Here is a 25,739-nt window from a genome sequence, read left to right as displayed (position 1 = left end):
GCCAATGGCGCCGGTTTAAAAAAAATATACAGTATTCAGAATCGCCGAAAATGGCGATCTGAATACTTTGAAGTGCAAAGGAGGGATCGGGGGTCTTTTAGACCCCCAATCCCTCCATAAAGAGTACCTGTCACCACCTATTACTGTCACAAGGGATGTTTACATTCCTTGTGACAGCAATAAAATTGATCAAATTTTTTTTTCTATAAACACAATTTATTAATATAAACAAAATAAAATAAATAAGAAAAAAATATTTTTGAAAGCGCCCCCGTCCCCGCGAGCTCGCGCAGCAAAGAAAACACATACGGAAGTCGCGCCCGCATATGTAAATGGTGTTCAAATCACACATGTGAGGTATCGCCGCAATCGTCAGAGCGAGAGCAATGATTCTATCACTAGACCTCCTCTGTAACTCTAACCTGGTAACCGTAAAAAAAATTTAAAGCGTCACCTATGGAGATTTTTAGGTACCGTAGTTTGTCGCCATTCCACGAATGCCTGCAATTATAAAGCGTGACATGTTTGGTATCTATTTACTCGGCGTAACATCATCTTTCACAGTAAAAAAAAAATTGGGCTAACTTTACTGTTTCGTTTTTTAAAATTCATGAAAGTGTCCCTTTTCCCAAAAAGTTGCGTTTAAAACACCGCTGCACAAAAAAAAGAAAAAAATATTGCAACAATCGTCATTTTATTCTCTAGATTCTCTGCTAAAATATATATATATAATGTTTGGGGGCTTTAGGTAATTTTCTAGCAAAAACTACGGATTTTAACTTGTAAACACCAAATGTCAAAAATAGGCTTAGTCATGAAAGGGTTATTCTCAGTGATATAACATGTTTGGTGAACTGGTGAGTCAGCAGAAGTTCAACCCCCCCCCATTTCGCCCGTAGCCTTCTGGGACAAATCATAGGTCCCAGAAGACTGCGTGACCGTTCACAAAGCGCAGTTCGGCTTGCGCATGAGCAGTGGAAAGCCGGCCCTTATTTAAGATACCGGTGCCTGGACCCGAAGCTGATTGAATAATCGGCTTGGGTGAGGGCAGTGCTGGATCCCTGGACAGGTACGTGTCCTTATATTTAAAGTCAGCAGCTACAATATTTGAGCTACTGACTTTTAATTTTTTAGGAGGGAGACTGGAGCTCCTCTTTAATTATAACTAAAAGTATTTTTTTTTTTTGGATTGAATAAGGTAGTGAGGGGTTAGAACCACTGTCAGGGGCTGTGTTCACCATTTAGTCTTTGTAATTGGCCTGATCATCAATGTCATTGAGAATGATAGAGTTGCCACCAGAACAGAAATAGTGGGGAAATCTTCCATTAGAAACACTTGTTCCTTTGACAGCTAAGGCATACTTCACACTTATGCGCCTCGGGAACATATGCAATATCTCATGCCATGATTTTTGCCATATATTGTAGCGCAATGCAATTTAAAAAAAATGGCTGCACTTATTTTGTGCAATTATCGTACATAGGGCAGCCTATTGAGATAAATGGGCTGCCTTAAACGTGATGCACCTAAAAAGTGCAAAAACACAAAGGTGTAAACAGAGCCTAAAACTGGCCAAGTGCATTTTTTTAAAATTCATTTAGCTAGTGGACTGAATGAAAATAAATAACAGATTCCTTCATTCACCCAAACAAAACCGATGGAAGAATCCCACCTCATCGAGACATTGTATTCTGCCAGTGACACCTGCTGTGGTCAGAATACACTGAGCAGTGGCTGCAGCTGATTTGCTGATCGATGGAAAACTTCCCAACATGTCTCTTTGATAGTAATCGATCAAACAATCAACTTTTGTCTAGCAGGGAATCCACACACGGGTTGAAATTCAGTTGGTTCCTGCTAGACTGGCCAACCTCAAGCAGTGTATGGCCAGTTTTAGATTTACCGCCTGTTGGAAAGATATCTTCTCATGTCTTGTCAAGTCAACAGGACAAGAAATGAAGGGAAAAATAAGACACAGCTGGGAAGGAAACAGCAGTTTGAACCTCTTGGCCCCTTTTACACTGACAGTCTGCTAGCGTATTCGCCTGCTCAGTAGGGGATCTCTCCGCTGATCCCTGCTGAACAGGCGGATGACAGGTCCGTGTCCGCTCCGCTGATGCAGAGCAGACAAGGACACAGCCCACTGTCCTCTATGGACTGTCAGATGGAACCAGAACGCTGTCCATTTCCATCCGAGTCATCTAATCTGATCCGTCAGATGAATGGGGAACGGATCCCTATTAGTCGGTTTTTAGTGAATTGTATCGGATATTGGCAGAGCAATAGATGGTCCGATCAGGTCCGCTTGAAAAACTGACTTGATCGGTCCATCCATGTGAAAGGGGTCTTCCCCATTCTATCTAAAATTAAAATGTTCAAAGATTTGGCTTCATAAATATCTTAAATAATTACGCTGCCCCAAAGTTGTAGATCGTATATCTTTTTAAAGGTGAAGGCTACTGAAATTGACATAGGATGAGAGTCACTCAACCATACCTTCTAAGAATAGCATAAGTTACTAACATGTTCTGTGAATAAAGAATGAGTATGTAGGCTTAGTTTTCCTACACAGAATGCAGAAGTCTCATCTACTATCCTTGTAAACTACAGCAGAGAGGATGCTTGTACTCAAAATAGATCCAAGTGAGTTCTAATAATTACATCAAGCCATGTACAAGGTAATGCTTTAGCCTTTACATCAATGATAGCTAAATGATTGAATTCACAAAGCTGCAGATCATTTTAACCACCTGAGTACAAACCTGTAATACCCTTTCATTACCTCACCATCTTGTCGGCTTTCAGTGATATGATCATTTGACTGACATTTACACTGTCATTAAATGAACATATATATAAGTCAGCGCTTAATGGTGTGCAAAAAAGCTGTGTGTAAATAGGCATAGATATATAATACACTCTAAACCAAACTATGGAACGTTAAAAAAATGCAGCGTTCAAAAATAGAATAAAAATAACTCCTTCACCCATGTTAGATAAAATAATATAAAGTCAGTGGGGGAGATTTACTAAACCTAGAGAGTGAAAAATTTGGTGCAGCTCTCCATAGAAACCAATCAGCTTCCAGGTTTTATTGTTAAAGCTTAATTGAACAAGCTGAAGTTAGAAGCTGATTGGCTACCATGCACAACTGCACCAGATTCTGAATGCTCCAGTTTTAGTAAATCTCCCCCCTATGTCCATATATCAATGTGACTATGATATATTAATCAGATCATCCATAGAACACAAAGTCCAAATCATCTGTGAAAAACATAGTTCGAAAAGTGTAGTATAGCGATACAAGCCAAACTTGATCCAGATATTCACCCTAAAAAACTCCACAGTGAAAGGAAAAAGTTACCCTTTATGGATGGGCTCCCAACTGTAAACAGCGGTAGTGTTTACAGTTGTGATCACTATGATTGGCCACGCTGATTGGCTCAGTGCATTCTGCCTGTGCTCTGAGCTGTCTATTAACAGCTCATTCACAGGCACCATACACATGCACTGGTAGTAAGCAGACGCCATTTTAGAACGCCACTCCAGAAATCTAGGTTCACCTACTCACTGTTTATCATTATATGGTAGTATTGAGGTGGTTAAGGGGAAATTCCATGGCAGAAATGCAGAGGCTACCATTGCTATTTTATCTGATAATGGTAGTTGCCTTGTTGCTGCCCTTCTCATTTACTGAGCAGGAACTGGCATGCAGAATAAAGTCAGTGGAGTCAAATCCAGATCTCCTTACTTATTGTAGATCATTGTCTCAGAAAGTATTTTAAAGTCATAAGATCAGCATGACAACAAAGGCAAAGAACAAGGGTCAGCAACAGAAAGCCTACATGTTCTTACAATATGATTCATTTCTTAACAAGTCGAGGAGTATGTATTTACACCAAATGTAATAAAACATGAACAAAAATGTTATCTGCCAGCTCCTAATGTTTAGGTGTATTAACTTTCTGACTCTGACCTATCTGGCATCTGTTCTTCCTGCAGACTGTACCTACTTGGTCATGCCATGGCAATATTATGAATTGTTTTACTTGCTATATTTTATAATTAGCCCTCCAGGACTTCTTCTTTAATACATGGACACTTACCTGTCCAGGGAGCCCGCAATGTCGGCAGCCAAAGCCGATCCGTCCTTCGGCTCTTGGCTGCTGCCGCCGCCATCCTTGGTATGGGAATAAGGAAGTGAAGCCGTGCGGCTTCACTTCCTGGTTCCCTACTGCGCATGCGCGAGTCACGCTGCGCGTCCTCTCAGGTCCCTGCTGTGTTCTGTGTCTCACAGAATACAGCGGTGGAGGAGAGTGAAGGTGCCAGAAGTGGCGTATGTCACCGCAAGCGCCGCGGTGATCTATGCCAGGAAGTGGGAGCAGATACCTGTATTAGACAGGTATCTGCTCCCTTCTCCCCCCTGAAAGGTGCCAAATGTGACACCGGTGGGGGGGAGGAATCCAAAAAGTGGAAGTTCCATTTTTGGGTGGAACTCCACTTTAAGCTCTGGAGCAACTGCCTTAGCAAATCAACCCCAGAATCCTCAACATATGTAATGCTTAGGAAGACTGTCAGAAACTGCAGACCAAACGATGGAATTGAGGGTCAGAGAGTGTGGACGTGCAATGTTTTTAGCTGGGGATATGCTATAGAACAGTGGTCATCAACCCTGTCCTCAGGGCCCACTAACACACCAGATTTGCAAGATAACTGAAATACATAATAGGTGATATCATTTGCTGCTCAGTGATTGCAGTATTCTAGTCTGCATCTCTCCAAGGTAATACATACATACAATAAACCTGGCCTGTTAGTGGGCCCTGAGGACAGGGTTGATGACCACTGCTGTAGAAGACAATATGAAACTAGAAACATGTTACATGAGGTTAGTAGAGATCAGTGCTATTACCCTAATCAATGTTCCCTCTACAGGCATCTGAGGTCCGAGGGCCTCAAATATCAAATACCAAAGGCCTGCATGCAGCCATCAGGCCACAGGTTGGGCGGCATAGAGGGTGGGCTTTGATGCACATACACCGCATATATGCATCTGTGGGTGGTATAGGCTTAGCTCCCAATCATGTGACCACTGTGACAGCCAATCACAGTGGTCACATGATTAGGCAGACTTTCCTGACCCCCAGGCATAATATCCCAGTTAAAGGGATACCGGGGTGGATGGAAAAGGGTTAAGGGTATGCATTCTTTATAATGTGTAATAAGATCAATTGCCCCACCTCTCCCCTCGTCCAGTTAGAGAACATTTTGCATTCATTGAGAATATGCATGTTCTCTGAATGGCACCTGTGTAGAGCAAGCAAACCCTGGTGTTCACAATACAGCACAGCAGCCGCTTGGCTTGTAAGACCAGTAAACTAGTGGAGATCACTGTAGTAGCAGTGCCTACTACAGTGGTTTCCAGCTTCTACGAGGATCCCACAGGTATGGCACTTACATACTTACATTGGTCCAAGCTGGACCAATGTATGTAAAAATGGCCGTACCTGGCTTTAATACTTACTTGTATTAATTATCTCTTGCAGAGATCACAGTCCTCCTCCATACGATGATTTAATCTGTTTTTTCCCCCCAATAAAACACCATTTTGTTCAGACATCATCCATAGTCCACATCTACTTCTTGGACCGAGATGTTGACTAAAAGATCTCGCAGTCACGTAAATCTTTGTGCCTGTGAAGTTTTTTGTTGTGTTCACAAATGTCCATCTACGGAATTAAAATGTTGAAGTCTGATCGCTAATGAAGAGGAAGACTGAGGAAATGCTTCCTCCTGATTGCAGCAGACTGATGACATTATTTTATCTTAGGCAATGTCACTTGACATGAGCTCAAGAACAGTTTTTTAATGATAAAATGTACAGCTTTATGAAAATAAAATATTAATGCTATATATTATGACATGTCAAGAATTTTTTACCTTACTTAAAGATCCTTTTTAAAATAATTTCCCTCGCAATTTTTTCGTAGTATCCATAGCAACCCAACAAAATTCAGAATTGTAATGATCTGGCTTCAATATACTTGAATTCCTAAGGGTTGTTAGAGGTAAGTACACTTTGTACTTTACTCCCTGCACATTTTATTGAATAGGACCATCTGTGTGAGAACACATGTAAGTTGGTTTGGGCTTCAACTATGAAATGAGACAGACGCCTGCTAAGAATGATGTCAGTTTTTTAAACATCTGGAATTCTTATGTTAGTTACATGTGAAATATCTGGCAAAGATAGTCATTTCTGGTATCAAATGACACAGCTCATGGATGTCGTTTTTCTTCATATTGTATAAATTACTGTAAACAGACACTACAGATTATTGTGGACCCATGGCTTTAGTTTTTCTGTTTTAAGAATGACTTCTAGTGAGAAAAGCAATGTGGATCATTAATGCAGTAAATGCCCCGTACACACGGTCGGATTTTCCGATGGAAAATGTGTGATAGGACCCTGTTGTCGGAAATTCCGACCGTGTGTGGGCTCCATCACACATTTTCCATTGGATTTTCCGACACACAAAGTTTGAGAGCAGGCTATAAAATTTTCCGACAACAAGATCCGTTGTCGGAAATTCCGATCGTGTGTACACAAATCCGACGCACAAAGTGCCACGCATGCTCAGAATAAATAAAGAGATGAAAGCTATTGGCTACTGCCCCGTTTATAGTCCCGACGTACGTGTTTTACGTCACCGCGTTCAGAATGATTGGATTTTCCGACAACTTTGTGTGACCGTGTGTATGCAAGACAAGTTTGAGCCAACATCCGTCGGAAAACATTATAGGATTTTGTTGTCGGAATGTCCAATCAATGTCCGACCGTGTGTACAGGGCATAAGAGGTCCATTTAAGCTGTATTAATTTATCTGGCTATAAAGCACAAAAAAGCACATTTATAAAGTAAGTCACGTTACCTGTCCTATCTTCTCCAATCACAGAGATCTCTGCATTAACAGCTAGTTTACACTTGCTTCAAATTCTGTAAGAAACGGCAGGCTCCAAAAGGTGGTGAATGGGCTAGAAAATGTAAACTGCAGTATGATCCCCTGCAGTCAGATTAAATAGGGTATTCATGATGCTTTTTGATGTGGCTGCACTTTTTGTCACTGAACAGGCTTCCTCCCTAAAAACTATATCTGGTGCACATAGAATCTGGTGCAGCTGTCCATAGTAAACCAATCAGCTTCTAAATTCTGATTGTTCAATTGAGCTTTGACAATAAAACCTGAAAGCTGATTGGTTTATTTGCTGAGCTGCACCAGATTCTGTGTGCGCCAGTTTTAGTAAATCCCCCCCCCCCCCCCCCCCGTATTCAATACTTCTGCCGCATACACACGGTCGGAATTTCAGCCCGCAAAAGACCGATGAGATTTTTTCGTCTGAAAATACGACCGTATGTATGCTCCATCGGTCTTTTGCTGGCGGAATTCCAGCCAGCAAAAGATTGAGAGCTTGCTCTCAATCAAAGTTCCTATCAGAAAATGCAATCGTCTGTGGCAATACCGAAGCGCAAAATCCCTACGCATGCTTGGAAACAATTCGTCGCATGCTCGGAAGCATTGAACGTCATTTTCTCGGCTCGTCGTAGTGTTGTACGTCACTGCATTCTTGACGGACGTAATTTCAGCAAACTTTTACGTGTCCGTGTGTATGCAAGGCAAACTTGGGCGGAATCCCGTCGGAAAAGCCGTCATATCTTTTTCCGACGAGAAAAACGATCGTGTGTACGCGACATTCCTTATATTTTCATTGATTAGGTATTTGATAGCAAATGATGGTTGTCTGAAAAAATAAATATAATGTATACTGTAGTTCTTGTTATGTTATTGACCATTGATAGCGATTGTTTGAAAATCTTTTCAGTCCACTTCCTGGGTTCCTCCACTCTGTTCTTATTTGGTAAAATATTTTTTTTTTATAATGACAGCCAGGCAGCTCTGCAATCTGTAGTGTTCTAGACTTCAAGGTCAGCACTGGAATAATATATGGAAAATATGCTATTATAAGGAAGGTCTTTGTAATGTGTTCCTGTTTCATTATGGAGGGAGAAAGTGGAAAATAAGAACACCAATATGGTAAAGGATATGAGCACCTTCATATTAATAAACCAGGACTGCTCTTCCATAGCTATATCTCTATGCGCTCTATGTCTAGTTTCAAGAGCTAGGTTAAAGCTCTAGGCAGATATAATAGACATAAATTAATATAGCACTGTAATCATTACTACAACATCAAGACCTCTTGCACACGACCATAAAATCAAGCATATGAGAATAAAGTGTAAAATACGTCTTTTGCTGTGTGTACAGCATTTTGGGCTACAATACAGAAAATGTAGTTTGCACATAACCACCAGCACTAGCAAGTACTTGCGCACGTGTATAGGTGTATTTTTCAAAATGTAATACATTAGGCCTAATTGTATTTTAAATGCAAGCAGTATAAGAACCTGAATTTGACCTGGTGTCTATTGCAGTTCTTGTTCAGTAGGGCTGGAGTGTGAGAGGAAGAATGGCAGAAGGAACCAATGCTGACAGTAGGAGAAAGCAGAGTGACAGGGAGGTGAGCTCATCACTGTGCTGCTTCTGCTTTCACTATCCAGGACAGTCTGGGCTCTCAGGAAGTGGGCTTAATGAAGCTGGGGATCAGACAACAGCTGTTTCTTTTTACTTTGCCCTCTCCTGGGCTTTTTTTTTTTTATCTTGTTATTTTTAGCTGGAGGTCTGCTTTAAGAGTTAAAGTGGGCCTTTCACTAAGAATCACATCAGCATACAGCTCTGCATGCTGATATAAAATCATATAATATTCATTAGTTAAACCAACGTTTTTTTCTTTTACTTACAACTATTTTTTTTCACTTCCTGGTTGAGTAAGGCACTGGTGATGTAAGGCTGGCTTCGCAGCTGCATCCTGGTTCATGTCACATATTCCAAGAGACAGATCTAAGGTTTTAGGGGCAATTCTAAAGCAAATGCAATGAGTCTTGGCTCGTATTAATTTAGCTTTTCATGACCATTCTCCATATATAAACATTAAAGGGGTTGTAAAGTCAGAAGGTTTTTTCTATGCATTAAGATAAAAAGCCTTCTGTGTGCAGCAGCCCCCCTCAGCTCCCCTAACACTTACCCGAGGTCCCTCTCTGTCCAGCAATGTCCACGATTGTCTCAGCTGTCCGAGATTCTCCTTCCTGATTGGCTGAGACACAGCAGCGGCGCCATTGTCTCCCGCTGCTGTCAATCAAAGTCAGCTAGCCAAGCAGAAGAGAGAGAGGGGGTGGGGCCAGGTCAGGGCTCCGTGTCTGAATGGACACAGGGAGCTGTTACTCAGCTCGGGTGCCCCCATAGCAAGCTGCTTGCTGTGGGGGCACTGAACAGAAGGGAGGGGCCAGGAGCAGCGAAGAGGGACCCGAGAAGAGGAGGATCCAGGCTGCTCTGTGCAAATCCACTGCAGAGAGCAGGACCAGGCAGGTAATTCTAATATGTTTATTATTTTATAGGAAAAAAACAAGACTTTTCAAGCACTTTAAAGCTATGTTGTAGTAACGCTTTCTCTAGCAAAGGTAAGTATTTGGTAATTCTATTATTCTGTCATTACCCATTTTATGAAAACTGTCAATAGACTTTCATTACCAGCTGGGTTCTAGCCCACTCCATTATGACCTCTATTATAGGTATTTTCCTAATATTTTTGTAGCATTCTCTGATGCAGGGGTCTCCAAACTTTCTAAACAAAGAGCCAGTTTACTGTCCATCCAGCTTTAGGGGGGCCAGACTGTTGCCTGTGGGAGTAGAAAATGCCTTGGTGTCAGTGAGAGAAATAGTGCCCCATTCTTGGTATCAATGGGAGGAATAGTGCTCCATCTATGGTGTCAGTGGAAGGAATAGTGCCTCATCATTGGTGTCAGTAGGAATAGTGCCCCATCGATGGCGTCAGTGGGAAGAATAGTGCTCCATCATTGATGTCAGTGGGAGGAATAGTGCCCTATTCTTTGTGTCTGCGGGAGGAATAATGGACCATCATTGGTATCAGTGGGAGGAGTAGTGAACCATCATTGGTATCAGTGGGAGGAATAGTGGACCATCATTGGTATCAGTGGGAGAAATAGTGGACCATCATTTGTATCAGTTGGAGAGGAATAGTGGACCATCATTGGTATTAGTGGGAGGAATAGTGGACCATCATTTGTATCAGTTGGAGAGGAATAGTGGACCATCATTGGTATTAGTGGGAGGAATGGTGCCCCATCAATGGTGTCAGTGGGAGGAATAGAGCCCTGTCGGTGTCAGATGGAGTAAAAGTGTCTAATCATTGCTGTCAGTGGGAGGAATAGTACCCTATTCTTGGTGTCAGTGGAAGGTATGGTGGACTATTATTGGTGTTGGTGGGAGGAATAGTGCCACATCAATGGTGCCAGTGGGAGAAATAGAGCCCAGTCATTGGTGTCAGATGGAGGAATAGTGTCTCATTATTGGTTTCAGTGGGAGGAACAGGGCCCCAAGAGCTGGATAAAGGGAAGCAAAGGGCCACATCTGGCTCCCAGGCCGCAGTTTGGAGACCACTGCTCTAAAGGACAGTTATAGGATAAATGTATTACTCCTACTATTCAGTCATTTTTTTGCTTGAATGTCTGCCCAAAGTGTTGTCCCACCGATGAGTGAATTTCCTCTCTTCACAGCTAAATTCTTTGACACATACATCCTTTATTCTTTGTAACAATAAACCATCCTAAGCTTTCCAAGGCTGAGTATTTTTTTCATGTGTAGTCTAGTATTCAACTATGACCAGCTGAGAATACAGATGTTTCATCTTCACGTGAGTGTTTCTTTCTCTTTCTTTGTGCAGGCCTCTAAAGGTAACTGATTTCTTTTCAATATCTTGCACTTGTAATAGTCTAAAAAGATAAACGTGATCCATAAGTTCAGCATGAAGCCTTTCCATTCAACTACTTATCTAAGGCAGTCCTGCTAAAGTCAGCCTGTCACAAGAAAAATACAAATACATGGCTGATCTTATTTTGAAAGTTCATGCCAGCCCAGGCATGCAGATCAGGAAACTCAAATTCAAGTCAAAGCCCCTGTTCTTACTTGTTTCAGTTACTAACTGAAAAAGTACTGGAGCCATCGGTCTAACATGACAGCCAAGGAAGTAGTATTCTTATTAGGCCCCTTTCACACTTGTGCGACTTGTCCTATGACTTGGGATTGCAAAGTCGCATGACAAATCGTACCCCATGATTTCCAATGAGTGCCATTCATATTTGTGCGACTTCAAAGTAGTCCCTGCACTACTTCGGTCCGACTTTGATGCGACTTGAGGTCCATAGACCTCAAGACTACACAGGCATTGCTTCAAGTTGCGTCAAAGTCACGTCAAAGTCGCGCGACTTTCAGTTGGTTCAAGTGTAAAAGGGGCCTAAGTAGATGTCAGCAATAACAACCTCCACATTCTCAGTACAGGTTTCCTTAAGGCTCCGTTCACACCTGAGCAATCTGAGTTGCGGGCAGAATCGCCGCGATTCTGGCTGCGATTTGAAATCACGGCACATCGTGGGGCGCTTGTGTGATGCCATTACCATGGCACCCCAATTGAGGCGCAATTTTGCCACGATAATTCGTGCTGCAATCATGGCAAATCGCAACGCGCGATGTTGTCGCTCAAAAGAAGCTCCTGCTCCTTTTTGAGCGACAAGCGTTGCGATTTGCCTTGATCGCATCGCGATTTATCGCGGCAAAATTGCGCCGCCATTGGTGTGCCATTAAGAAGTAATGGGATCGCACAAACGTCCTGCGATTTGTTGCAATTTCAAATCATGATCAGAATCGTGGCGATTCCGCCTGTGATTCAGATCACTCAGGTGCGAACGGAGCTTTAAGGAAACAAATAGGCAGCTTGGAAAGGGTGACAGTGGGAGTTATTTACTAAAACTGCATTGTGCCAAATCTGGTGCAGCTCTGCATAGAAACCAGTCAGCTTCCAGGTTTTATTGCCAAAGCAAATTGAACAAGCTGAAGTTAGAAGCTGGCTACCATGCACAGCTGCATCAGATTCTGAGTGCTCCAGTTTTAGTAGATCTCCCCCACTGTGTCTGAAATGGGTGTACTCCCACCTCTGCCCCCTCCCAACCATATACTTTCGTCCCTTCACTGCTCCTTACTACTCTGCAGATGGTGAAAATACCCAGGTATGGAGGAGCATGTGACCTGCTCTCATTTGATGGTCCCTGCACTGTCACGTGACTGGGGGAGTGACATCATTTCTCCCCCTTGTTGCCAACACAGTCAATCTTAGTGGTAGCTACAGTAGGAGCAAGAAGCTGCAATGGAGAGCACTTAGGATGAGTATAAGGGCTTGGGGGATGCCTATTCTAGAGACACTGTCATCTTGCCCATGCAGTGTCTCTTTAAAATATTGAAGGAATAGGGTCTTCATGGCACCCAGGCTACAAGCATTTTTCAGTAGGAATGGTCAACAATGGTAGCCTCTATTTTACCATTATAAGAGGCTAAAGGAGAAGTCCAGCCTGAGCCCATTTGGCTGGGCTTCTCCTAAGGGTCTCATGAGTGCAATTTGTTTTGCACTCCTGTGACCCATTTTCAGCAGAGAGCGGTCTGAAGTCAGCTCTCTGCTGACGTCACCAAGATCAGTGCAGGCACCGCGTCATCCCAACTTCGGAAGTCTGGATCCGCCAAGTGCCTGCCCACTCCCCGCCCCTCCACAGCTCAGCGCTCCAATGAGCGTGGAGGAGCAGAAAGGAGAGCTGCTGACTGACAGGCAGCAGCTCTCCGCTCAGGGAGGTGAGAGAACCGAGGAATCGGCAGTGTTCGGTGGCTCGGTTCTCAGTGAAGAGGCGGTGGGGGACATCCACCTAAATAAGTATAAATATGGGATAAAAAAAATCCCATACTTCTCTTTTTGGTCAAATTGGACAATGGTCACCAGGATAGCAGTGGACACAATTATGATAAATTTTCTAGTTTGGAATTTTGGGGGCAGTCATTATTGTTTCCTGGCACTGAGGTTCTCTTGCTGCTTTTTTTCCCCCCCAGTAATAAATGCCTACCGTTAAATGGCACAATTGAAGTGAGGTCTACAGTACATATAGCTCTGTTAATAATCCAAGTCATTCCATGCGTCCCAAAACCTGGGGTAGTCTGTATTTAAAGGGATACTATGGGTTTGTTTTTTATTTATTTTTTTTTAAACAAATATGTCATACTTACCTTCACTGTGCAGTTCGTTTTGCACAGAGTGGCCCCGAATGTCCTCTTCTGGGGTCCCACGGTGGCTCTCGCGGCTCCTCCCCGTAAGAGCTAACCCTCTCTGGGAAGCTCTCTCCAGAGGGGGTTACCTTGCGGGCGTGCTCCCGTGTGATACACTCAGCGGCCATAGCCACCAAGTGAATGACTCGCCCCCCAGCGTGCCGCGTTATTGATTTGATTGACAGCAGTGGGAGCCAATGGCTGCGCTGCTATCAATCATCCAATGAAGAGCCTTTTGGAGCTCGGTGAAAGCAACGCGGGATCGCGCCCAAGGAGATTCGGGTCTCAGGTAAGTAAAATGGGGGCTTGAGGGGGGGCGGTGACTGCAAGGTGTTTTTTCACCTTAATGCATATGCATTAAGGTGAGAAAACACAAGGGTTTACAACCCCTTTAAGGTCAGAAGTCAGAAATCCGCAACCTACTGCAATGCATGCCTTTATTGTTCAAAGTGCCACTTCTGATCTGAAAGTCGGTATTTGAATACTAGGCAAAGATCGTTCTGAGGGCTTCAGGGGTATCTTAGAATATTAATGTATATGTAAACTCAATCACTAAAATCTCAAATAAATTTTAACATGCTAAAATCATTTCAAAAGTTATTTAAAATATTTTTACCTTCAGCCCTTCATTAGAATACTACTAGACCATAGAGGTCATTGTGGAAGCACTTCTTGTTCTATTTATTTATTTCAGGTACTTATATAGCGCCGTCAATTTACGCAGCGCTTTACATATACATTGTACATTCACATCAGTCCCTACCCTCAAGGAGCTTACAATCTATGGTCCCTAACTCACATTCATACATACTAGGGACAATTTAGACAGGATCCAATTAACCTACCAGCATGTCTTTGGAGTGTGGGAGGAAACCAGAGTACCCGGAGGAAACCCACGCAGGCACAGGGAGAACATGCAAACTCCAGGCTGGTTGTGTCGTGGGTGGGATTCGAACCAGCAACCCTTCTGACTGCTAGGCGAAAGTGCTATCCACTGCACCACTGTGCCGCCCGTTCTAGGGTGACAACGTTTTGTCACCGTCTTCCAATTGTTTTCCTGTGGTGCCACCTTGTTGTCACACTCTCTCCTGTTGAAGACTGCAAGTAGCCATGCTGATGCAGTTTGCAGGGGCTTGGCTTGCCAGCTGGTTTGTGTTTCAATGGATGCACACAGCCGTGACCAGGAGCCTACCTGCATGGCTGTCCCCTTTAGAAACAGCCAGCTAAGGAAGACACCAGCACAGGAGAGGGGGCAGTAATGGAAAAAATTTAAATTTACAAGGAAGCAGAATATACACAAAATGCACGTCTGGGCTTCCTTAAATGAGAGTAAAGAAAACCTAAGAAATCAAAGGAGCTGGGCAGAAAAATGTCAGCCGAACAGTGACTGCAGCCAACAACCTACAGCCACTGTTTGGGTATTCTGACAGCCACAGGTGCTGGATATTGGATTACAATATGTGACAGTGGGGGGGATTTGTCCATCCATGCTGTTTAGCGTGGAAAGGAGACTCTGGATTTCTCTCATTCAGTCCCCTGAGATTTCTTTGTATGTATGGCCAGCTTTAGAAATTGCATCTGCTATAATTCTCCCAGTACAGGTTCTTTTTAAATTCACTTTAGTTTAGATGTTCTTGATTGCATTGCATGGATCGACCGTAGAGAAATTGCTAGGTGTCATTGAATGACGATATTCACAAAGGTAAATCATTTTTATGGGTAATAAACACTTCCATAGAAAAATGTAATAAAATCTGCATTTAAGTGAGTTGCAAGGGATGAAATAAAAATTGATTTATAACAACTGGGAAGAAAAGAAAAGCATTATATGTATTTCCAGGCCTGGACCAGGACTAGACACATTACAATTAATAAACTATACAGCATCAAAGAGAGATTGATGTAGAGCTTTCCATTAAAGAAACAACACCAGTCCTTAAATACCATTGACATAACCATACCTCTCAACTTTTTGAAATGGGAACGAGGGACACCTATTAGCAAAAATATGTAGGCATAATACACACCCCCTGCCACGCCCTCTTAAAGGAGAATTGTACAAAAAAATGATTAATTAAACTCACAAGTGCTTTTTTTTTTCTTTTTAACCACTACTATTCCTTTATATTGGCTTTTGAAATTTAGAAATGCAGCAATTTAGAAATTGGATGAAAGGTTTAACTCTGGGAAACACTTTTTGAAAGATAAAAAGTGCATTTTATATACATCTATATAGATCAGACCAAACTGAGGGACAAATGAGGAGGAATGAGGGACAGACGGACATTGCTCCAAATCAGAGACAGTCCCTCGAAATCAGGGATTCCTCTAGGGAATGCCAGAATTACCAGATTACCGGTGACGCCTGGGATTGCCCATAGCAGCCAGTCGGTTTTGCATAATTCCCAGCGATGGATGAAAAAATAAATGCAAGCATCTGATTGGTTACTGCAGATAACACACTTCCTTCCATCAAGGTTTAAGCAGTTTAAAGTTGAATTCCAAGTATGAATTGTATTGCATAGTTACATTGGTCCAGCTAGGATAGCATATATACATATGCCATGCCGTGTGGGACCACTGTGGAAGTGGAGAATCACTGTAATAGTCGTTTATACTACAGTACAAGATCACCGCTGTCTTCCATGTCCAGTGATGAGTGGTTTCCCTTTTGCGTAGTAACCACAAAGTGAAGAAACGGGGCAATGACATCACTATATTTACCTTGTCCAATCAAAGGTAACTTTGCATTAATTGAGAAAAATGCAAGGTGTTCTGTAAAAGTGCCTAGTAAGAGACCCTCTGTGATTATTATGCAGTAGGACAGCTGTTTGGCTCAGGACCCGGAAGAAAATGGTGATCACTATAGTAGTGGTGACTACTACAGTGATTCTCTGCCTCCACAGCGTTCCAACGGGTACAGACAATGCATACTTACATAAGTCCAAGCTGTATTTATGTATTAAAATCCATACCTGGAGTCCAGCTTTAGGGCTGGTTCAGACAAGAACGCGGTTCGGGAAAGGCACGTTCCGTGCACGTTTTCCACGCTGGAGGTGAACGTGCTGCCCTAGCGATGCATTCAGGTGCCATTAATTGTTAGTGGCACTCCAAACATAGCACGTTTGTGGCTACCAAACTGCATGGTACTGCAGTACCATGCAGTTTGGTGCAACGCGATTTGCAAAAGTAGCGCTTGCACTATTTTTTCTGTGATCCAAGGTGTTTGGCAACCCATTTACAGGAATGAGCTGTGAAAACTGTAACGCAAAGGGTTTGTATGAGTGTGTTCCACTGTGAACCGGCTCTTAAAGTGATTTTAAAGATTCCAATTTTTATTTTTGGATAACAAACATGTTGTACCTGCTGCAGTGGTTTTGCGCAGAGCAGCTCTGATTCTCTCCTTTTTGGGTCCACACCGGTGAATGCTCCCAATAGCAAACCACTTGCTAAGCTCCTGAGCCATGCTCCTGTGAATGGACATTGCCTATTCACACACAGAACATGGCTTGCCACCCTCCCCCTTTTTTCCTCATTGTTTCACTGGCTGTGATTGACAGCAGAAGGGGCCAATGACTCCTGCTGCTGTGTGAGCCAATGGGGAGAGAAAGACCCGGAAGAGCTGCTGCTCTCATGCACATATTTGGATCGAGATGGGGCTCAGATATGTATAAGGGCTGCACCCAGAAGGTTTTTTACCTTAATGCCTAGAATACATTAAAGCGGAACTTAAGTCATTTTTTTCAACTTTCCATCTATTAAATCTTCTGACCTTGTTGTTTTAACTTTGGATAGTAAAACATTTTTTTCAGCCAGTGATTACCTTATACAGCCCACTTCCTGTTTCTTGCCTGGTAAAAAAGTCTAGGCTTATGACATCATGCACAGCTCTCTCTCTCACTTATGTGAGAGTTTGCCAGGAAGGCTACAGAGCTGCAGAGCTGGAGGTCTGCCTCTGTGTGTCTGTGTAAATCCAGGAAATGAACAGGCAGCAGCTTCAGCTGCCCACAGTTAAAATGGCTGCAGCCAGACTTAGTGGAGGGAGATTTCTGCAGCATATTTGGCAAGTACAGAATCACAGTATATATAAAATAATATGCAAAGTTGTTGGAGGGAAGCTTCAGAATGGCAAAGATGTTTTTATTACAAATTATGTGAGCAAACTGCAGTTCCTCTTTAAGGTAAAAAGCCTTTAGAACCACTTTTACCAGTCCATATATGCACACGCTTGCAATTTATGCTTGTGGGTCTAGATAGAGCCAGCATATAGAAACACTTAAAATAAATATTTCTTACATAACCAAGCCCCTTTTTTGAAAGCTCAGGCACGTTTTTTTAATTGCAGTAGCGCTCTAGTGTGTAATGTGTTTTAAGGTGGAAATAGAAATCGGCAATTGCTTTCTGAGTGTTGTCATATTTCTCCTGACAGCATCGATAACATAAAATGTTTTTTTTAGAGAGCCATAGTTGTAGCTTACTTAGCAGTCAAGCCTTGACAAATGATATGCGCAGCTGTCTCCTGCTGCCCTGGAAGCATTTTTCTTCCCATGGTTTTAGTAAACAAAAGTCCCATTTTTTACATTTAATGTTGAAATGAACCTGTATTGATTTGCTGACAGGGGCTCAGCACACATTAATGAATGTGCTCCTGATTTCAGCCTGCAGATCGTCTATAATGGTTCTGTGCTAGGTGTAGATTGCAGAAGAGTACTCGGAAATACTTTGTTGACTATGCCAACAATGCACGTTTTCTTTTACTGACTCAACGCTTTCTTTGATAATCATTAAATATTAATACATTTCAGGAACCGTACAGACCTGAAGATACTGAATGGACAGAACCTTCTTTTTTCTTTTTGTAAACTAAAACAAGTGCAGGCTGGTGTCCGTTGTGTAGAGGTGGTGCTTTGCGTTATTATAACGCAAGAGACACTTTATACATTTTTTAACTTGGATTGCCGCCACCCCCTTGGAGCCAGCCTTTTTGCCAGCGTTGTTGGGTCTGGTTCTCTTACATTAAAGGTCCTCCTTTGCTCTGGCGGTGGGCGAACTCTACATTCTTCAGAGTGGTGCCATGTAACAATTTGCTCCCTCTCTCTGTAAAGCCATGTACACGCGAGCGGAATGTCCGACAGAAAAAGTCAGATGGAAGCTTTTCATCGTATATACCGATCATGTGTAGGCCTCATCGGACTTTTTTTTTTTAAAATTCTGACGGACCTAGAAATGTAACATGTTCTAAATATTTCCGACAAACCCAATTCCTATTGGGAAAACCGATCGTCTGTATACTGGTCCGACGGACTAAAAACGACGCATGCTCTGAAGCAAGTACGACACGGAAGCTATTGGCTACTGGCTATTGAACTTCCTTTTTCTAGTCCTGTCGTAAGTGTTGTACGTCACCTCGTTCTGGACGGTCGGACTTTGGTCGGACTTTGGGTTGATTGTGCGTAAGCAAGACCGCTTGAATGAAATTCCGTTTGAGTTCCGTCGGAGAAACCGTCTGAGTTTATTACGACGGCAAAACCGGTCTTGTGTACGCGGCATAACAGTCTCCTGTGAGTTCAGGGTGGGGTGGAGTGTTAATAGCCTGCTTTCACAGAAAACGGGTTGATTGACATTAAGCTATTCTGGAAGAAGGGTAGGGCTGCATTGTTGGATCGGTGAGTATAGGGGTGATAGCACCAGAGTTTAGGTGACTATAACAGCTGGAGCTGCTTTTTTTGTTAGGCATTGCCAGGGATCCTTTTTTTTGCCTAAAGAATATGTAAATCCAACATTTTGTATTCCTGAAAAGTGCCTGCTGTACTATGTACTTGTATGATCAAGTATCCTATTCTCTTTGTATTGCTTCTTTTGTATGAAATCCCTGGTGATTCTGTCAGTCTCTCTGCTTTCCTATTAGAAACTGACCACACTAAGCAGGAGAACACATCATAATCAGTTCTCTAGCTATACTGGCAACTCAGCATGCTCTCTTCCAATGATCAGACTTGTCCTGACCCCCCCCCCCCCCCCCCATGCACAGCCTATCACTGGGGGGATCAGTGTGCTTCTGCTTCTCCTCCCCCCAGCTCTTATGCAGCTGATAACAGAGGGAATGGGATCACTTACAAAAAAATCGGAAAAACAGGTATTTATATTTTTTCTTATTTCTATACACAAATGTTTTGCCTTTCATTTCTATTTTAAACAGAATAGGTTGTTTTACAAGGTGATTGTTTACAATTACTTTAAACACCCAGACAGGAATTGGGCTTTAAGGCCCGGTTCACACTACTGCATGGTGCGAGATCGCATGTGATTTGCACCGCACTGCAGTGCAAATCACATGCGATGTCCGTGCGGTGTGATTTCAGCCATACAGATAGTATGGCTGAAATCTCATTCGGACTAAACTCGCATAGGACCCTTTTTTTGGGCCGCACCAGAATCGGATCACATGGGCGTTCACACCTATGCGATCCGATTCATGTCCGAACTGTCAGTTCGCAGTGCGATATGCAAGCTGAAATGGGGGTGTAATTAACAATGTATTGACACTCCATAGCAGTTTGCATATGGCAGTGTGAACTGGCGTGCGAGTTGGTGCGATGCGGGAACCCGCAGTAGATTCGCAGCAGTGTGAACCGGACCTAAAACAAGTCAGAAGTCTTGGTTCCATAGGAGTTAGTTGGTCTTACAGGTAAAAAGGCTTCAATGAAGAGCAGTGACTTTTCCAAAATGAGTTTTCCCAAGATGCTTCAATTCACTGCTTAGCTCAGTCTTCAAATTTCACAAAAGTTTTATTCAAATTATATAAAAAACTGAGCATATGATGAACAAAAATGCACTAGCACTTACTGTACTTTCTGGACTTTAACATTGAGCTTTTAGCCAATCATCCTCCTGAGCATTTCGTATGGCCAGGGTGAGGAAATAAAAAGTCGGAGAGACAGGTATCAATGCAAATACATTATTTAGTAGAATGGGGAAGGGTAAGAATCGCTTCTGGTTTTTATTTCTGTATCTGTCCCAATGAGGAGATTCCCTTTTGCATTCTATTCTGCTGACAGGTGGTCCCCAGGCCAGAAAGAGAAATAGGTACACATCATAACAACTAATAGAGATTCAAACCTTTCTACATCCTATTTAAAACTTGCTATATAGGCCTTACTACGTTTTGGACAAAGGTGCATGAGATTGTCTTTCCAGTGACTGGTGATAACTTGGACTTTTCACCAGCATAATACCTTCTGCACCATAGCAATCAGGCATCAGAGAACTACTGTAAATCGCTGACTGCCCATATGATCAACTCTGCTAGACTCTGTGTTCCGGCACATTGGCTTGATACTTGTCCCCCAAGTCTACGGGAATGGTTCCTTAGGCTGAATAGGACAGAGGAGATGGAAGAATTGATCTACATCTCACAGGACAGAATGACTTCCTTTACAAAAATATGGACATGCTGGGTTCACTACTAATTTACCAATTCCTACAAACAAGTCAAGACATAGGTGGAGAGATAGTCGTGTACATGATCGAAACTTTGGACTGTGTGCACTTTGCTGGGGGTTCTTCTTCATGGAATGGGGATTTGCTGTAAGGTTCACCACTTTTTATAGAACGATATGAAGTTCCTGACCAAAGCTATATACCAAAGATATGGGGACCTTCTAGCCCCCCTTACCACAGTCCCTGACTTTAGTGGGCAGGGTCTCTTTTCTCTCCTTTATCACCCCCCTTCCATCTGTTTTTTCACACACACACACATATATTTTTTGTGGTGTCCCATGTGAAAACACGACTTCAGGGATAGGCTAGAATGTCTTGGAAAAGTTCATTTTCTTGGGGCCTGGCATGGCTGTCCTGGGCGTTCTACCTTTGGGAAACATTGGATCGATACCTTTTCTTGAGCTGCACACTTTCCCACTGTCGAAGATACCTTTTTTGGTTTTCGTTTTGGTTACTCTACTTTCCTGTAGAGTCCTATGTGGCTGATTCTGTTTGTTCACTTTTTACTGTGTAATATTTATTTGCAAATCTTGGAATTGGGCTATCTGTGAACATCCTCTAAAACCTTCATAAAAACATTATTAGGGAAAAAAATAAGTTTTCAGTAAAAGTATGGACCTTCTTGATCTTGGTTTCTGTTGAGTGGTTGGTGCTTAGTAAGGCTTTGACTGTGGTTTAAGTTGTACTGGTCGCCTAGACACATTATGTGGCATCTGTACAGTAGGAGCCCACTCAGACCTCCATGCTTACAAACTTAGTTTTAATAAATATTTTAAGCTAATTTTTTGCATGTTTCTTTCATACTTAGGTTATTTCCTGGGTTGTATTATAATTTCTTTATTGTATTTTGACATGCTTTTTAAAGCTTATCTGAACCCAGAAACAAACATGCTATATATTGAAGCTTACCAGTGCTTAGATTTCTGTTTTCAGGCTTTTTTCCCCTTTATTTTTGCCTGGTAAACCTACGAATATCACACTTCCAGTCCTAAAATGGCTACACTCACTCCTGCACTGTATCTGTTGAGGGAGCCATGGTTGCTGCTCAGGATGGACTTCAAAATGTTTCTTCTTCTCTTCATCTTCGATACATGTGGGTTAATAGGTTTTGCTTAAAGTTAGTTCAAAGGGGGTGACAAGGACACTGCTTTTCTGGTAAGATCAACAGATCATTTTTGCAAAAAAATTCTTGCTTAAAATGTTCTTAGCCTGAAAAAAGAAACCGAATGCAGCCACCACACACTTTTGTTCTTAGATTTCTTAGGTTTGGATATCCTATAATATGTGTTTGCTGTATGTTTTTTCAGAGGTAGGGTGCTTCCTCCTTTTGCATGCAGCTGTGTGCTTTAATAGCTATATGCCTTTTATATGTATCGCTTTTCATCTCCATGGGAGATGAGCTCACCAAAAATCTCTCCCAAAAGCACTACATTTCACAAAACCATTTCATTGATAATAATTTTATTGAGCTCTTTATACTCGATAGCCTGATTTGCACTTGCTAATGGCAACCCCAACATGGCAAAAAAAGGAAGATGCTAAGGTTATAAGAAAATTGACCTCTCAACTTTTTGCCAAAGAACATGCTCACTCTGTCATTGGAAAGCAAAGCTGCGTCAGCGTGCAATACAGGCTGCTTACTGACGGCGAGGATTCAGCTCAGTGTCAGAACTCAGACAATGACATAAGGAAGAAGAGGGAAGTTCAGATCTGATTCTTTCTTTTTCCATGGAAGAACCATTTATTGCAGCATTGCAAAATATAATATTTCTAGTGCCAGTATTGTGGAAAATGTAATGATGGCTGCAACCCATAGTAACCAAACAGTTCAGGGTTAGTAGTACAATTTTACATTAGGTAAAAGTAGTACATTGTTCCTTTTACCTAATTAAAGCAGAAACAAAACTCTCCTAACCTTTACAAAGAAGCTGCCATCTTAGCTTTGAGAGCTAACATAAGTATACTAGTTACTGTAACAGTTATTATGGAGGGCTGGCGCATGTGTTCCTGTGTAATTCCTGTCTGATTTGAGTGCAGTCTAGTTTAATCCCATTCAAATGAATTGGCTAAAATCGCACTGCATGCACTACTATTGGAAACGCACGGCAACTGGATCGCATAGTGCTTCTGTACCATGCGTTTCTGTGCAGACAAAAGTACTGCGTTTGAAAGCTTAGTTTGGGGTGTTTTTAACATTGAGCGCGGTGCAGGAAATATGCACAGAACGTGGGTTTCCAGCACTGCGTTCTGGTGTGAACGGGGCCTCAAGGCATACCATGTAACTGCTCAGGGAAACAGTTAAAGTATAACTAAAGGCAAAACATTTTTTGAGAGAAAGTAAAAGAAAATCCCAAATTTTGAATTGTCACCAGAACAGGAATAGAAGGGAAAATCTTCCAATGGAGGGACATAGATGGCAAAATACCTGACATACTGTAGTTTCTAACCCTCCCTTACTGAAGTTTTGCCATCAGTTCTGCTTAAAATCAGTGGGTTTAATTCTGCTTTAACCGCTTCAATACCGGTCACTTTCACCCCCTTCCTGCCAATGGCAATTTTCAGCTTTTAGTGCTGTCGCATATTTGAATGAAAATTGCGTGGTCATGCAACACTGTACTCAAACAAAATTTTTACCATTTTTTTGAGACAGATAGAGCTTTCTTTTGGTGGTATTTAATCACCACTGGGTTTTTTATTTTTTGCTAAACTAATGAAAAAAGACAGAAACGTTTCTGTCATAAATTGTTGTAAATAAGTAAGTTTTCTCCTTCACTGATGTGCACTGATGAGGCTGCACTGACGGGTACTGATGAGGCTGCACTGATAGGCACTGATGAGGAGGCACTATTATACAGCACTGATGGGCACTGATAGGCAATACCTATATGCAGTACGGATTAGCACTAATATGCAGCACTAATGGTCACTGATGGGCGACACTGGGCACTGATAAGTGGCACTGATGGGCACGGACGTGCAGCCTTAATGGGCACTGATAGGTGGCAGTGATGGGCACTGATAGGCGGCACTGATGGGCAATGATGGACACTAATAGGCGGCACCAATGGGCACTGATAGACGGCACTGATGGGCACTGATGAGGAGACAATGACAGGCAGCACTGATGGGCACTGATTGGCATCACAGATGGGCTCTGGTGGGCATCGCTGATGGGGTTGGACTGATAATCACTGCACTGAATATCAGTTCCGATCCCACCTGTCAGGAGGGCCACTTATCGGCTCACCTCTACTCACATTCTGTCAGCATGAAAAGAGGAATGCCGATAACCGGCACTTCCTGGTTATGCTGTGATCAGCTGTGATTGGACACAGCTGATCACATGGTAAAGAGCCTACGTCAGGGGTAGGCAACCTGGGGCCCTCCAGCTGTTGCAGAACTACAAGTCCCATCATGCCTCTGGGAGTAATTGTAACAAGAGCTGGAGGGCCCCAGGTTGCCTACCTCTGACCAATGTCATAGGCTCTTTATCATGATAGGAGATGTGGTGTGTCACACCACAAGCGGCTTGTTCTGAAGGATGTCATATGATGTCCCAGTCAGAATAGGAGTGCCACCGCCCAGCTGCTATTTTGCTATAGGCCGGGCAGGATGCGGTTAAACAAAGGCTAAGTTGATCAAAAACAGCATGAGCAGACAAGCCTTTGGCTTTTGAGCTCAGCCATGGGTACATAATTTGCTAAATTAACGTGCGACCTGACTGTATAAGTCATTAAGCAAATGTTCACTTCTTAGCGCATTACATTAGTTTCACGTTAGTAGTTTTGTGTTCCTGGGTAGTATTCTGTTTGCTTCCATGACTACTCATTTCTGAGTGGCGGTGTGTGTACCAACACATTTTATCATGCACTGATAACATCATTTCATGTTTCCCAGCATGACCATCACAGCATGTGACCTTTAAGAAGAGCATTTTCCAGAGTGTCATGAATCAGTGTACTAGACCTGACCTCCGGACCAGCCTGGAGAGCCCTGTGCCAAAGCACTGGAGCATGACAATGATTGTTTGTGACTTTGATGCTGGCCGCAGTGTGCAGTGACCTCTTCACTTGCTCTGCTCTACATTTGTAGACTCATATTTAAAAGTCAATGCACTTCACAGATTTACTTAGAGGAGTTCTATCGTTTTACCTTTATAGGGCAGTCCAGCAGCAGTGGATCTATATAGGTAGGTGAGAGAACAAAGAAGCAAACAAGCAAACCCTGTTTTTTTTTTCATTTTGTAGCCTCAGTTTCTATATAACCACTTCAGCTCCGGAAGGTTTTATCCCCTTCATGACCAGGCCAGTTTTTGCTATTAAGCACTGTGTTATTTTAACTTGTAATTGCGCAGTCATGCAACGCTGTACCCAAACAAAATTTAAATATATTTTTTTCACACAAATAAAACTTTCTTTTGGTGACATTTGATCACCACTGGGCTTTTTATGTCTTTATTATGTAAATGAAAAAAAGACCAAAAATTTTGAAAGAAAAAAACATATCCAATAAAAAACATAAACTAGTTTCTCCGTAAATTTAGGCCAAAATGTCTTTGGTAAAAAAAAAAAAATCCCAATAAGTGTAAAGTGAATGGTTTGCTTGAAAGTTATAGCGCCTACAAATTATGGTATACCTGTACATTTTGGATTTTTTTTTTACTACTTATGGCGGTGATCAGCAACTTTTAATGGGGCTGCCATAGTGTGGCAGGGAATCTGACACTAACTGATGGTAGGGGGGAACTGACTAACTGCCACTGACATCACCAGTGACAGTAATACAGTTATAAGTGATAATGCTATACACTGTCACTGTACTAATGACACTGGCTGAGAAGGGGTTAAAGTCTAGTGCAATCAAGGGGTTAAATGTGTGCCTAACAATATGTAATGTGTGTTGCTTTTACTAGCAGTTCTCTTTGTTTGTTATCCCTCTGTACACAGCTCTGTGTTGATTGT

General features: G+C 42.4%; 1 protein-coding gene across 5 annotated transcripts in view; it reads left to right on the top strand.

Moving 5' to 3' along the window:
- Positions 1–25,739, top strand: part of FYN (FYN proto-oncogene, Src family tyrosine kinase) — a 322,979-nt gene that overhangs the window by 38,928 nt on the left and 258,312 nt on the right. Inside the window, exon 2 of one of the 5 annotated variants that reach the window (XM_073627100.1) lies at positions 5,992–6,069. The exons of the other annotated variants lie outside the window; for them this stretch is intronic. The gene's annotated coding sequence lies outside the window, so the exon portion shown is untranslated. The remainder of the gene's footprint in view (positions 1–5,991; positions 6,070–25,739) is intronic. 5 annotated transcript variants of the gene reach the window in all.

This window comes from Aquarana catesbeiana, linkage group LG04, assembly GCF_042186555.1.
Source record: "Aquarana catesbeiana isolate 2022-GZ linkage group LG04, ASM4218655v1, whole genome shotgun sequence".
Taxonomy (NCBI): domain Eukaryota; kingdom Metazoa; phylum Chordata; class Amphibia; order Anura; family Ranidae; genus Aquarana; species Aquarana catesbeiana.
The sequence above is the reverse complement of the archived record's forward strand: the minus strand, read 5'-3'. Positions and strand labels throughout refer to the sequence as shown.